Consider the following 14,166-nt stretch of genomic DNA (forward strand, 5'->3'; position numbering starts at 1 on the left):
CTCAGTCTGTTGAGCCTGGCAGGGGGGCACAGAGCTGCAAAGCCAGGTCTCAATCACAATGACTAGCAGCTGTCGCTGTTCCAGCTTTTTTAATCCATGTGTGAATGGCCCACAAATGTCTGGTTAAGTGTCAAGGTGATGATTTGAGGTAAATACCAATATGTTAGCATGGTAACATAATTACAGTGCTAACCTGCTGGTGTTAGCAGGTACAATATTTAGCTTTAGCATCATATTCAGCATTTTAGTGTATCAGCGTGCTAACAGTTGCCTTCTTGTGCTAAACAAAGCACAGCTGAGGTTGATGGGGGTGTTATTACTTTTGAATGTGTTTGGTCAGAACATGAACAAAAAGAAAGGAAGCCACCCAGACCAACCCACAAAGGGCCATAGGATCTGGTGTCTTCCCTCTAACTTAAACTAATGTCAAAACTAACCTAACACTAACAGAAATAATACTACCAGACCCATCAGAAAACAAAAGGAAACAACAGAAGTGAACTCATTAACCAATGCAAATTGCTGCTGCAGTTGCCAACAAGAAAAGACAGAGAGAGCTTAAGTCCCTGTCCCCTCTTTATAGATCCCATCACAATCAGACCAGACCAGATACACCTGAGGGAGACAGGGTAGAGTCAAGATCATTTTTCACATCATAACCAGCAGGGGGAGGTAAATGTGACAATTAGACAAATTCAAAATTTAACCTGATGATGGCACAAGAGGAAACATACAGTCCACCCTAGATCAAGATAATAATCCATTCCAATAGTTCTTGAGACATTTCACTCAAAAGCACAAATATAAATGTCACAGAGGCACTAGAGGAAAAGTTAGACGTTCACCAAAGCCAGTAGGTTTAATCCCATATGGGCCAAGAATGTCTGTACTGCCTTTCATGGGAACCCATTCAACAGTTGTTGAGTTATTTTGGTGGTGGACCAAAGACAGGAACAAAATGCCTGTTGAAAATACATCCTCATCTCCTGACACCCTCAGGTGAGTTCCTCCAAAATTTGATCAAACTTGTAACTAATCTAACCTAACTCTGTATAGATCTGTGCAGGAACATGTTGGGTCAAGGGGTCACTAATGTAGTCAGGTGCAGGCCATCTAACACATTGTAAACAATGTGGATCCTGGCTGCAGATGAAGTCTTCAGGCCTCTGAGGCTCAGGGGCTGGACAGTGTTGGGTTATGCTGGCTGGGGGCTTTATCGCTACAACAGCTATTAGGAGGTAATTAAGTCCTAACACTGCTGAGCCTCCCATGGTTACTATAACATAACTGCAAATGGGAAGCTTACAAGCTCCTTTAGACGGCATGACAAATTGAATGGAACTCATTGGGCTTTAGCTATTATTCTAGCGGCCCCATCTGGCTGGGAAAAGATAAAGGGGATTTGCTGGAGGTTGTGAGGGGTTGAGGCTCCGTGCTCGGTGTGTGTGTGTGTGTGTGTGTGTGTGAGGGATAAGGAATAAGAGTGGGAGGGGGGGTCCTGGTCCAGCATAGAGAATGTTTTGAGGGTTCCAGGGGGATTTTTTTTTTCTTCTCCTCTTTGGTCTGAGCTTCAATTCAACAGGCAGCCTGAGATTTGCTTTGGCCAAATGTTACAAATGTTTCGACAACCTGGTCTCTGATCCTCGGGGGTCACTCAGGAGGGCACTGGGGTACAACGGCTTTACGCCCAGAGATTTAACAAAGCAGCATGGGGATGAATATATTCACACTTGTATTCACCTCCCGGGCCTCCAGATGCTTGTTTTAGGGAGACACAGGCTAGACTGAACTGCACTCTGCCCAAAACAGGCCAGCTGGCAGTTTGTTTCCATAGTATTTCCAGGACCAAACTTATGCGGACAAAAGAAGTGCCACGTTCACTGGAGTGCTGCTGTCAATTGTTGACAAGAGGAAAATGTGGTGAAATTATTTTAAGGCTGTTGAAAGTTTTTTAAAGATGTTTAGGAAATTCTGGAAATACTGCGACTGGATTATTGTGAAAGTTGCCCTTTAATTCCTTAATTTAATCAAAGTAACAGCTGTTCCACGTCACGATTTAAACAAATTTATTTTCTCCAACTTGTAGTTTTTATAATCGTGCCAATCATAAGTGGAAACCCTTATACATCAATGTGAATGAACTAATCCTGCGCTGCAAGCACTGAATTTACAGTCTGATTTGGCCCTATTTGTATCATCCATTTTCAGCCAAAAGCTGTGGTATAGACCAGAAAGGTAGACATGGTGACATGCGAGGAAGATCATGAGCTAGATTTTATTAGTATTGAGTTATACAGTATTGTATACTACAGTATTGTGGATGTATAGTATTACATCCACCCCCATTTAGATGAGTGGTCTATGGGCAGACCAGATAACAAAAAACCCTCTCTGACAGTTCAACAGCACCCCAAACTGCACCCTTTAAAATCATCGTAAAGTTGATTTATTACAGTTCTTTTTAGTTTTAGCTGGGTGTACCTAATAAACGGGCAGCTGAGTGTGTATTTTACCTAGGGTATAGCGAAACTAATGCAGGTCAGTGTGAAATTACTAACTCCATTTCACCCACCTCAGCATTTTCAGGTTGCTCTGTAAGTTCACTGTACAATCGACCCACTATAATATTATGAAGATGGCTAAATGTCTTCCTTTCTTGATTGGCACACAACAAAATTACATTAGCGCCACATCATGTTCACATCATAAACAAAATATGTAGGTGCTTCTGCGTGGAAGTATAACTCTCAGGTTTGCCTGAATTAAAACAAACACACTATTTTTGATTGACAGATGGTTGTAATAAATCTGGTTGAGAGTTTACAGGGATTTCTAATGTTGGACTAGCAGGGATGAAGACTGTGAAGGTAGATAGACACCTTCAAATACAGTCTACCTGGGTTATTTTTATGGCAGGACACTGATTTTAAAATTGACTACAATGACCAAAAAGAGAAGAGTTTGCTATGTGGGTACATACTGTATATCACATTATATTCATATAACTTTTAGTACCACTAGTAGTTCATGAAAGTTCTCCTTTGGGCTTTAGTGTCTCAGTAAAATCTCTCTTTGCATCATCCTCAGTAATATAAGTGTTTGTTGCTTTCAAGTTTATCCACACAAAAAGTGAGTTGGAACACGCCAGCTTTGTGTGGATGGATGACCTGTGTTATTGCGGATGTGGTCTCAGTCCTGAAAGTCACTGATAGCCCTACAGTATCCTCACAACTGCATCACAATGGGTGTAAAGGGGTCTAATGATGGGGATCCGCCAGGCTTAACAGGCTCTCATTCAGATGGCGATTGTCAGAAGGCCATAGACAATAGACCAAGGAATAACAATGGTGTACACAAGCAGCCCAGGCCATTCCCCGTTCTGCTGCAATTAGCGTCATATGGAGGGATTGAGAGGTTGGGTTACATTCCTTTACTCTCACTACCAGCCTCCTGATCCCATCACACACACACACACACACACACACACACAAGCTCATCATCCCTAACAAGGGGGCGGACTACTTTATCTACTTTATTACCACCCCACTGCTAACCAGCTGTCACCACCCGAGCACATGCACATACACATACACATACAGACACGCACTCTTCAGAAAAAAAAAACAACAAAAAAAACCTTCGGCTTGACTCTGGAAGTAGCTGCAGGTGGAGTGGTTATGGTTAGGTCAAACTGTGTTACCCAAGCCAAAAGGCTGCAAAACTGAAAGGTGTCTGCCTTTATAGGCCCGGTTAGGTAGGTGAAGGTTAAAATGGATCCATTATGTGCATAATTCCTAGGATACTGGGCAGCCAGAGGAGGTAAAAGAGGATATGGGGGGGGCACACTCTGCCTTTTACACACGTTGATTCGGCTCTGTGTCTACCTCCGCTATCGACTTAAAGGTGGAACATCAATGACAACAGTTTCCACCTTTGCTCCTTTTATACAGAACAGCGAGGCAAAGTAACAGCGCAACATTCCTGCCTTAAACAGGCTGCCGTCACCAACTGTAAACATGAAGGCAATCTTTCCTCAAACCTTACCAAGTAGCTTTAGTTGCCTAAAACGTAGCCAAAACTTAATCACGGAGTGGTACATCAGAACCGGCTGTTCTGTCCTTTAGGTATTAGGAGTTGGTGCAGATGGCAGGGAACGGCCGTTTGAATGGCATGGACTGAGCGAACGTTAACGGATTGAGGGGCCAAGAGAATGGCCAGGTCTCCAGAGCAAGGCCACTGGGGGCCACAGAGCCGGAGAACGGGGAGGGGGAGATTTCTGGGCTCGCTTGGCAACTCAACACACTAACTCTCCTTCAATTCTTCAGCAATTATGCTGTCATCAAGCCATTTTGCCTTTTTGAGAATGAAGAGAAGGACACAAATAAGGGCCATCCTGCTTTAATTAAACTAATACCAATTCATGTTCCAGCAAGATGCTTGAGGCATCATTAGGAGGAGAAGGACAGAAAGGGCCTGTTTCCTGTGTGTGTCTGTGCGCGTGAGTATATGCATGTATGCCCATTATGTATGTGAGAAATTTAGCGTATGTGTGTGTGCGTGTGTGTATGTGTGTGTGTGTGTGTGTGTGTGTGGGCGTGTGTCCCCTCACTTCCAGTCCATTGAGCTGCGGTCCTGTTGCATGCTCTCTGATGCCCTGGTTTTGGTCCAACTGAACAGAATGTGTGGAGGGAAGGAGGGAGGTGATGGGAGAAAGCAGAAAAGAGGAGGAGGAGGAGGAGGAGGAGGAGGAGGAGGAGGCGGTAGGGGGTCCGCTTGGAGGGGGCTGTTTGTCACTGTGAATCGGCTCAGGGTGGTTCACATCATCTGGCCATTGATGGCTGCCCCTCCCCTGTTGTAAAACAAGCTCCTGTGGGCCTGCCTGAACACTGGGGGCATTGTGTCCCTCCCTCGCAGGAAACATACCACCCAAAGTGCTGCTACCCCCACCACCATCCACCCACAGCATCCTCCGTCCTCCTCTCTCCCCGTCCATCTCCATCTTCTCTTACCTTGCCCTCCGACAGTCTGACGTTAAGCTAGCGTCAGGTGCAAATCAGCAGAAAACTGGAGGAGATGGGCACAGGATGAGCTAGAATATGATAGTTTGAAAGCAACAGGTTGGACTAATGAGGCCAGACTGAGGGATGGAGGGAAACGGAGTCAGCAGCAAGTGGAGGAGGCTGAGGGAGGTGCAGAGAGGAAGACAGATTTGAAGGGCTGGTGTAAAGGGGGCGTTCCCCACGGTTTCCGTAATATGGAGGGCTAATGGGAAGATTGATGGATTGAGACAGCGAAACAAAACAAGGGGTGGTGATAAAATGTAGAGTGGGGGATAGAGCAAGTAGGAATCGGCCTGAATGGCGTCTTGAAGCCTCAATTCTGAGGATGTGTGAGTGTGTGTGTCACAAGGCCAGGAGAAGGAGGAAAATTTACTGCCTTTGGGGGCAGGGAGTGGGTGTGACTCGTTCCCTAATTACCAGGGAGGTCTCGGGAGCTTTGGGTACAAGACAAGTGTGAAGGGTGGGAGAATGAGACAGGATACAAGGGGTTAGTGCAGGTCAATGCTGACCACCTAAGATGCCCCTTGCAAAAGACACGCACCCCCCCATTCCATCTCAACCCTCCCCAAGTGCCCTCGCTGAATGCTATAAATAAATATCGTGTCTCTGCCTCTAAAAGCTGATAATTTACTGCCCACCCATTCCGTTCTGCCCATCTCTTCTCCATTTCTCAGTGCCGTTGCCAGGTGGTGAATGGAGCTCGTCCTTTGAGTTTGGAGGGCCAGGCCTGTGTTTTCTGGAGGGGCAGTCCTCAAAGTTTGGAGCACCCTGGAGTGGAAACACACACACATATGCTTATATGTTGAATGCCACACATGCTCCTTTATCAGCCACCTCTAAAACAGCGACCCACATGGCAGGAATCTGAGAGGATTGTTAGCGAGAGCTAACTCTTTTCTTTCCTAATTAAGGTGAGACTAACGGGTGCTTCAAGTTGATGATTCTTAATTTTGGGTCAGAGTTGAAGGCAGGCATGTCTATGCATGTGCTGTATTAATTCTCATGCATTGTTTCTTTTCTTCAGTGTTGTTGTACATGAATTCATAATATGATTTGATTTGTTGTACCTCTAAATGGTTTATATCAAATACATTTTACATTACATTTTACATTTATAACTTACACATTGAAAATTCATGGCGGTCTAATGGGTCATTATAGGTCATTATTAGAAGTTTAGGGATGAGGACTTGTTGCTCCATCCCCTATAATGCCTGGTATTCTTGACAGGGAGAACCACTGCATCGCACTAACACTTTGGCCATCTTTATTTTTCTTGAAGCCATCTGCTTCCCTGGCACCCATGCCTGCACAACATTCACCTGGAAGAACAGAACAAAAGAGGACGACAAAGAAAAACACACACAGAATGTGCAACTGAGACAGATACAAGTCTTTAACTGCCAGTGCTGCCATGGTGCTGTTCACTCAACTACTGCAGCTCCACAGAGGACTGAGAGGGAAAGAATGAGAGAAGAAGAAAAAAAAGAATCAAAGAGAAGGAGAGTGTGCTGGCAGCTTCACTCTGCCTCTGCTGCCATGGCAGAGTCAAACAGACTAAGCTAAGAAATTGTAACCCTAACAGGGGGCACATAGAGGGCAGAGAGGGATGGGGAAAATGGAAAGGAGAGAGTCTGTTGGGGAAGAAAATAGTAGCCTGTATTCCCCCAGTAAATCAGTGTTGTTGAGAAGCTCAGGCTTTGCCAGTAAAGTGAAGAAACGGCGGTGGCAGCTGCACCCAGTTCAGTGCCTGCTGACAGAGAGCGGGCTTTTGTTCACAGCACAGGCGGCACAGTGAACAGCATAGGGTGGCATGGTCTGGAATGTGACATTATTGTTTTTTTTAATAGAGACTGGGTCAAAGTGGGGCACAATGAGGGGGCAATTAAGAGAGACGTGTGTATATGTGTGTACACATATAATGCATGTGTGTCAGTTGTAGCCAGTACTGACCTATAGCCTTCTAGTTTTCAGCTTTTTCTTCTTTTTTTTTTTCCTAAAAAACAAAATCTACAGTTTGTTGCATCAGCTGAATAAAGTAAAATGTCAGCTCTAACTAAACTCTGTTTAGTTGCCAAAATCCTACTTACTACAACTACATCAAAACATTGTTACAGAGGGTGTGTGTGTATCATTCAGATAAAATCAAATAAATTAAACCATTGACTCATTAATAATTTAATTATTTATCAGTTGCTTCTGTTGCACCTACACCAGAGTGACAATGGCTGTACAACACATGAATATGGACATGAATGATAATAACAATCAATAAATAAAAAAAAAAAACACATCCATCTTCGCCTAAAGATTTCTGTTAAACAAACAGTTAAACATTTCTGTTACAAGCAACAAAGTGATGTTAGTAAAAAAAAAAAAAAAAATCATAAACCATGTCTGCTGTTAATCACTTTGGAACGGTATTATGTGATGAAATGGACATGCTATTTCACATACACATGCATGCACGCACACACACACACACAGCCATTTTCCACAATCAAAGAGTTAACAAGTCAACACCTGACTTAAATCTGGCAGCACCTGCACTGAGCTTGTGTTTACTCACAAGTGCATGGGTGCATATTGACCTGTTTTGTGTGCATGTGTGTGTGTGTGTGTGTGTGTGTGTGTCCCTGTGGGGATGCATGTGTGTGAGTTTAACAGGCAGGTGGTAATGAGGCAGACTGTGCTGTGCTGGCTTCTATAATGAGGTGGCAGGCAGTGAGGGGTAGGGCCAGTGCCACTAATGGGCCCCTATAGCCTCTAATAAGCAGTAATTATAGTGTGTGTTTACCAAGTGGCTCCAACACAGTTGAAAAAGGTTACCTTCACACATAGCTACTCCACTGCTGGCCCTCCCACCCAAAGACACTCAGTGACACTGGAGAGTGCTTTCTGTAAACTGTGTGTTGGAATTAGTATGTATGCTGACTTTTGGGGGCAGAGGAAATATTATAGGAATTCTGGTATTTCACAAACTCATCATCATATACTTTTGCTAATACGCTTAGCCTAAGTCCTGCCCCCACTCCTTCTTCCACTACATTCCACTACCTCAGTTGTCACAGGCTTGTTACATTGCTCTTTCTGAAAGGCCGAAACATGGTACTGCAATCTGTCCACTTCACATGTATGTGTATCTAATACTGTACTGGATAGTAATGCGAGATCGTAAAACTGCAACAGGGATTATTTTGCTAGCATTCAACATTAACAACATTTTTATTTTAAGTGCACAAAAGACTAAACATATCTTCAGACAAAGTGAAATTTACTTGTAATAGCAGATTAGTTTTAGACAAATTACATAAGATGAGTCTTTCAGCTCAGGGCTAACGTTCGCTGGTAGCATCTAGCATCTGCTGGTTTTGGCCAATAAACACAGAGCGTTCAAACACTCCAGCATTCATTTTTTCATCGAATAAAACAAAGCAAAGTTCTGCTTGTCGAAGTTAATTAACCCATTTCACCATGTCCACGCAGGAGGATTTTCAAACTCTTTTTTTCCCCCGTTATCACTCTCACATTGGTGTGACTGAACACATACTCCTCTCTTATGTAACAGCTTGGTTTCATTCATGCTATACCTGCATAAAATTCCACCTGACATTTTACTCACATTTGTTGTGAGACTCTCAGACTCTGAATCTTCCCTTTGGTTGCACTCTGACCTCCACCCAACCTCCGACTGACCTTCTGAAGGCACTCCGCATTTTGGGGAAGCCCTCTCAGTGACCTCATCAATCACAACACCAGCAACCAGGCAGCAGGTTCACACTCTTTCTCTGGCTGCTGCTGCATTGTTTTCTCTACATCGGTATAACGCTCTCATTCTCTTGTTCCACTCTTCTTCTTTTTCTCTCCTCACACCCTCAAAGCTCACTGTGATTACTGACAAACCTGACAAATCACGCAGTGTTCCTATGCGTTGCTGCTCAGCGAATTAATATCATTGACGGTGAATTCCTTTATCACGACCTCGCACTCACTTGGTGAAACGCCTGAGCTTCCCACATCTCCTTTCCCACGGTTTCAGTGTTCTTATCCTGTCTTTCCTCTCTGTTAAGAGAGAAAACAGCAGAGCAAAGTTTCCTCTGCAGCCATTGCATCAACATACAGAGGACAACTTTCTGTCACCTGCAACTCACTCTGTCACTGACATCCTGTTTCTTTATATTTGTTCTGCTACACAACAGCATGATCATAAGCCTGAGCTTTGATGGAAGGTAACTGATTAATTACACCCACCTACTATCACTCATAATTAAGAAAAATCTTCATGATACATCACACAATGATATTGTACACAGAAGGGTGCTTCCAGCCCCTGTGCACGGTCCACAAAGAGTTTACCAGTTTGGGATGCAACTCCATCACCAGACAGGCACGTCCATAAATTTAACAAATTCTCCCTACAACATCTGCACATGGCAACTACAGCATGGTTGACGTTACAGAAAGTTTGTGGTCACGGTTAAAAAATGGTCAAACACAAAGTGGGGACTTATCCAATATGAATGCAATTCCAAGGATACTGGCCTGCACAGCATCCAACACCTTTGGGATGAACTGGAACACTGACTCTGAACCAGGCTTTATCATCCAACGTCAGTGTTGCACCTCACTCGTGCTCTTGTGGCTGAATGGGATCAGATCCATGCAGACACAGAAAAAGTCTGAAACTAGAAGAGTGGAGGTTGTTACAGCAGCAGATTAATGCGCCATGGTTTTGTTTTTGGTTTGTTGTGTGTCCAGCTATGCTGAAACAGAGAAGTGATGCCATGGAGGTTTTATGAGTACAAAGAGATGGATTTAATGTGATATTCACATGTGTGTCTGTCTTTGTCTGACTAGGATAAACTTGAATGTTCCCCTGCAACAGTAAGCGGGACACAGACTGCAGGCCAGTTAAATAGTGTCTTGGTTAAAAAGAAAAGGGAATTTAGCCTGAACAGATATCAACAGTCACTCATAAACACTACACCAGCTTCTTTCTGCTCTCGGATCTCTAATCCAACATTAGCAGCAGGATCTTTGCTCTCTTTCAGGGTGGTATTCGTACGGCCGTTGGGCTCATCTTTGATGTGGAGATGAATGTGTAGGATAATGTTGGTCCACTATCTCACTGGCCATTCACATGTCATGAGAACAGCAAACCAGCGAGAAAAAAAAAAAAACAGTCTCTAATCTGGTGCCCATGCTGGGTCTGGGCCACGGGTTCACTCACAGCACAGTGGTAGTGCTGCTCTGTGTGTGTGTGTGTGTGTGTGTGTGTGGTGTCTGTCAGGGATACAAGACGTATTTACATCCTTTTGTTAATAATCTATTACTAGTAAAATCCCTGCAAGTAAGACTCCCTGCATATTAAAAACAGCATGTGCTATGAAGAGTAAAGAACTCCTTATGCAGCATGGCCCCACAGTGTTCCTGAAGCATAAATGTACTCAGTTTGGAGTTGTGGTTTGTCAATATGGAGCTAAATTTAACTTTTTATGTATTAGTTCTAGGCAAGGAAAGTTTATTTGGGAAGTCCATTTGGGAAGGTACATAAACAGAGTAAGAAAATATGTAAAATAAATGCAAGGCAATATAAAAACACAAACATAAAAGAGTAAAACAAAATAGAATAAAATATATTTTTAAGCTAAAATAGACAAAAGATAGATCAGACATTTGCATAAAAACTGCACTGCTGTGCAGATAAAACCCTGTCAATAAAAATCAGTAACATTTCATAAAATGTTCATATTGCCTGTTACATGTCGCATATTAATGTGCAAAGCATCTAGTAAATACAGCAGTCAGTGCAGAGAAGTAAAAAGTGCCAGCCTGGTTCCAGAGGTTTTGAAGATCTTTTAACAGCTCAGGTCAGGTGTTGAGTTCATTTATGGCTGTTTTCACAGCTGGAAATAAAACAAAGCTGATCAGAGTTTTTGGATGCACGACTGAGGATAGAAACACAATCTTACTCCACCAGAGCCAGAAAAATGGCAAAAAGTGTAGATAAGTTTGGGCTGTACATGTTGGCTCACAGAAATAACAACTCTTAAATCAGTGAAACAAAGGTAGGAACAGACTTTTTGTTTTTTGAAATCATTTGAGGAGCTACCAGCCCTTCACACTGACACACATGTTCTTGTTAAGGTTTGTGTTTCTGATGCAAGAAAATGCAAAAATATTGAGTATAATTCATTCAATTAGGGCTGCAGTGGATGATTATTTATATTATTCATTATTCAATCACTTTTTTTGGATTAACTGATTAATAATTTGTCAGAGAAAGGTCCAACATTTTTCTTGCCTGACTACAAAGCCAAAAAATGATAAAATAAAATAGGGGAAAGAAGAGAATATCCTCCCAAATGCTCCAGAATGACATCTGTTTATGTTTCAAAAAATTCTCCAATAATGCACCAGTGCCTTCAGCACAATACTTGAGTTACTTTCCACCTCTAGTGTTTGTCCACATGTCCATGTCCTGCATTTGTGAGAAGAAAAAATAGGCTATATGTGAGTAGTTATCACTTGGCCCATCGCTGTTTTTCCATGACAATGAAAACAAATCCAGCTTACACTCATTTCTGTTTTTTTCTCAGACTCTGTATGTGTGAGAGAAAGCCTCCCTCTGTCCTCACTCTATAAAGGCTTGATCTCTGTCTCTGTTGAATATGTTAATCCATCTGGTGGTCCCCCCCTGCTCTTTCTCTCTGCCCACGAGACCCCCACTGCCCCACTCTCCCTTCCCAAGTAGGGGAAAGGGGATCTGGGATACTGCAGCGGAGGCTTGGTGGGCCAGGACTTCATCCCCCGGTTGATTATGTGTGTTGGAGAGAAGAGGGAGAAGGAGAGGTGCAGGACGTAATCCCATTGACCATCCCTGTCCCATATGGTGAACGCACTGGCCTCTCCAGTGGTACAGTCAGTGGAGTGGCAGGGCCAGCTTGCCTCTCCAGGCAGGGCAGATTTTCACTAAAGCTCTCCGTCTCACACTCTCATGTGGGATCACTGGTGTAGAAAAGACGAGGATTGTTTTGTTTGGGTGTTGCTGCCATCTGATTACAGTTTAATTAAAGTTCCCACTTACTAGTATGTATTAGCTAGTATATTTGGTTTTATAACACTATTAAATGGCTCATGTACAGTAAAAATAATTTGAAAAAGCAAAACAAAGACAAAAAGGCAGATTTTAGACTATAGGGACCTTAATGTTAATTTAAAAAATTGATAATAGAAAAAAATCCTTTTGCTTTTTAGTTTTTCTTCTTTTTACTTTACAATAACTTACAATTGCAATTACAATAACTTTACAATTGCTTTTTTTCTTCTTTTGCTTGTAAATTACTTTATAAGTTTGTCAAAAAAGTGTTGCACAAATTTTTACAGACAAGTTTATTGCTTTTATCAAACCAGGAGAGCTACCGAGTGATCTACATGTGCCAATTTTCATAAATGAGATTTTGGAAATAAATAAGTAAATGCTTGCTGTTTGCCGGGCAAGCATGCATAGTTTTTTTTTTTTTTTAATCTCAAAGACATTGCTTACTTTTTATATCTAGATTTGTCATTTAGAACAAAGTGCAGCCCAAAAAAAAAAAGAAAGAAAAGAAAATGTGGAACATATACAAAATGTCTGGATATGTATGCACTGCATGTTTATGTACATGTTGGTGTGTTAGCATGTATATACAGTAACCTGGCAAGTGTACATAATTATATATATTTTTTTCTTTGCTAAAGCAGAAAATACTGACTCAAAATTACATTATTACAAGCTAGATTAATTTGGTATTTACTACCAAGTGTCCTCAGTAGCCAACAGCAGTGTCCTTTTCAAAAAAGCATCAGCATACTACTGAATGATTTTTAAAAAGCCATTTATTACATGATAAACTGTAAAATAGACTAAAGACTTAATCCCAATCATCTAATTTTCAGCACTTCCAGGTTATAATAATGTTTTTGTGAAATCATGAGAGCAGTTTTTTTGGTCTCACAATATAATGCAATCCAACACAGCAACATTCAACATTGACTGTAAGCTCTACTCTTTTAATCAGAGGCTGTAGTGTGTGTGTGTTGGGGGGGGGTCTGGCCTTGTGTTAGCAGCAGCCTGAACGTCTGTTCAGTTCTGGTGGAGGTGTGGGAGCCCGCGGGGGGCTTTTTGTCCGAGGACCACTGTTACAATCCACGTTGGCCATTCAGCCCCAGCCATGTCAATTGGCATATGGTTGATCCACCCCTAATGGGTTCATGTAACCAGAAAATGCTGCCTTTCAGGGACCTGCATTCTCCTTCAAGCGGGTGAGATTAAGATGTAATGTTGCTCTCTCCCTCCACAACAGGGGGTCAGTGGAAGTGACGGGGAGAGGGGGACGATCAGGACACGTGAGCCGGCAGAAGACGCCCTTGGGGCAAAGGAGAGTGGGGCTGGAGGGGATGTCGGGCACGATGGTGTTACTGTTGTGTTTCCCACTACAAAAAGAATGACAATCGTACAATTACGTCTCTTTTTTTTTGATTGTCGTTAAAAAAATTAGCCAAAACAGTGTTTCTGAATGAATAAATAATTCAAATATTACTCTATTTTACAAAACACAGAGGGTAGTTTTGAAAGGTCAAAGTTCATTCTTGACCTTGAATACGTCAACTGACAAAAGAATCTCACATCCTGGTCCATTTAGTAGCTATCCTGGTGCTTTAAACTTTCACATATCACAAGATCTTAACAAGTTTACTTGAAAGGTGCTCTTTGCAGATGGAAATCCAAGCACAAATTCCAATCCTGGCAACCAAACCTGAATTTGGGACGCGGCCAATCCTGATTCATTTGATATTGTGTATCTGCCGCACATGCACAATAAATGCTCCCCGATGAAAAGAATACCTTAGAATTAAAGACAGTCTAGATGTTTGAATGCTAAATAGCTGTGCTTAAATGAAAACATATTCTTCATTACACCACGTTATTCTTCAGTGTTGTGTCCAATCCATTTTTCTATGTCTTACAGTATGGGTCCAATGTTTGTGGTGTTGAGGGTTGAACAAGATATGGACAGTCCCTCTTCATCACAGTATGAATAAAATCTCAAAGTTTAAATCGAGT

This window comes from Lates calcarifer, linkage group LG1 (genome assembly GCF_001640805.2).
Source record: "Lates calcarifer isolate ASB-BC8 linkage group LG1, TLL_Latcal_v3, whole genome shotgun sequence".
NCBI classification, from domain to species: Eukaryota; Metazoa; Chordata; class Actinopteri; family Centropomidae; genus Lates; species Lates calcarifer.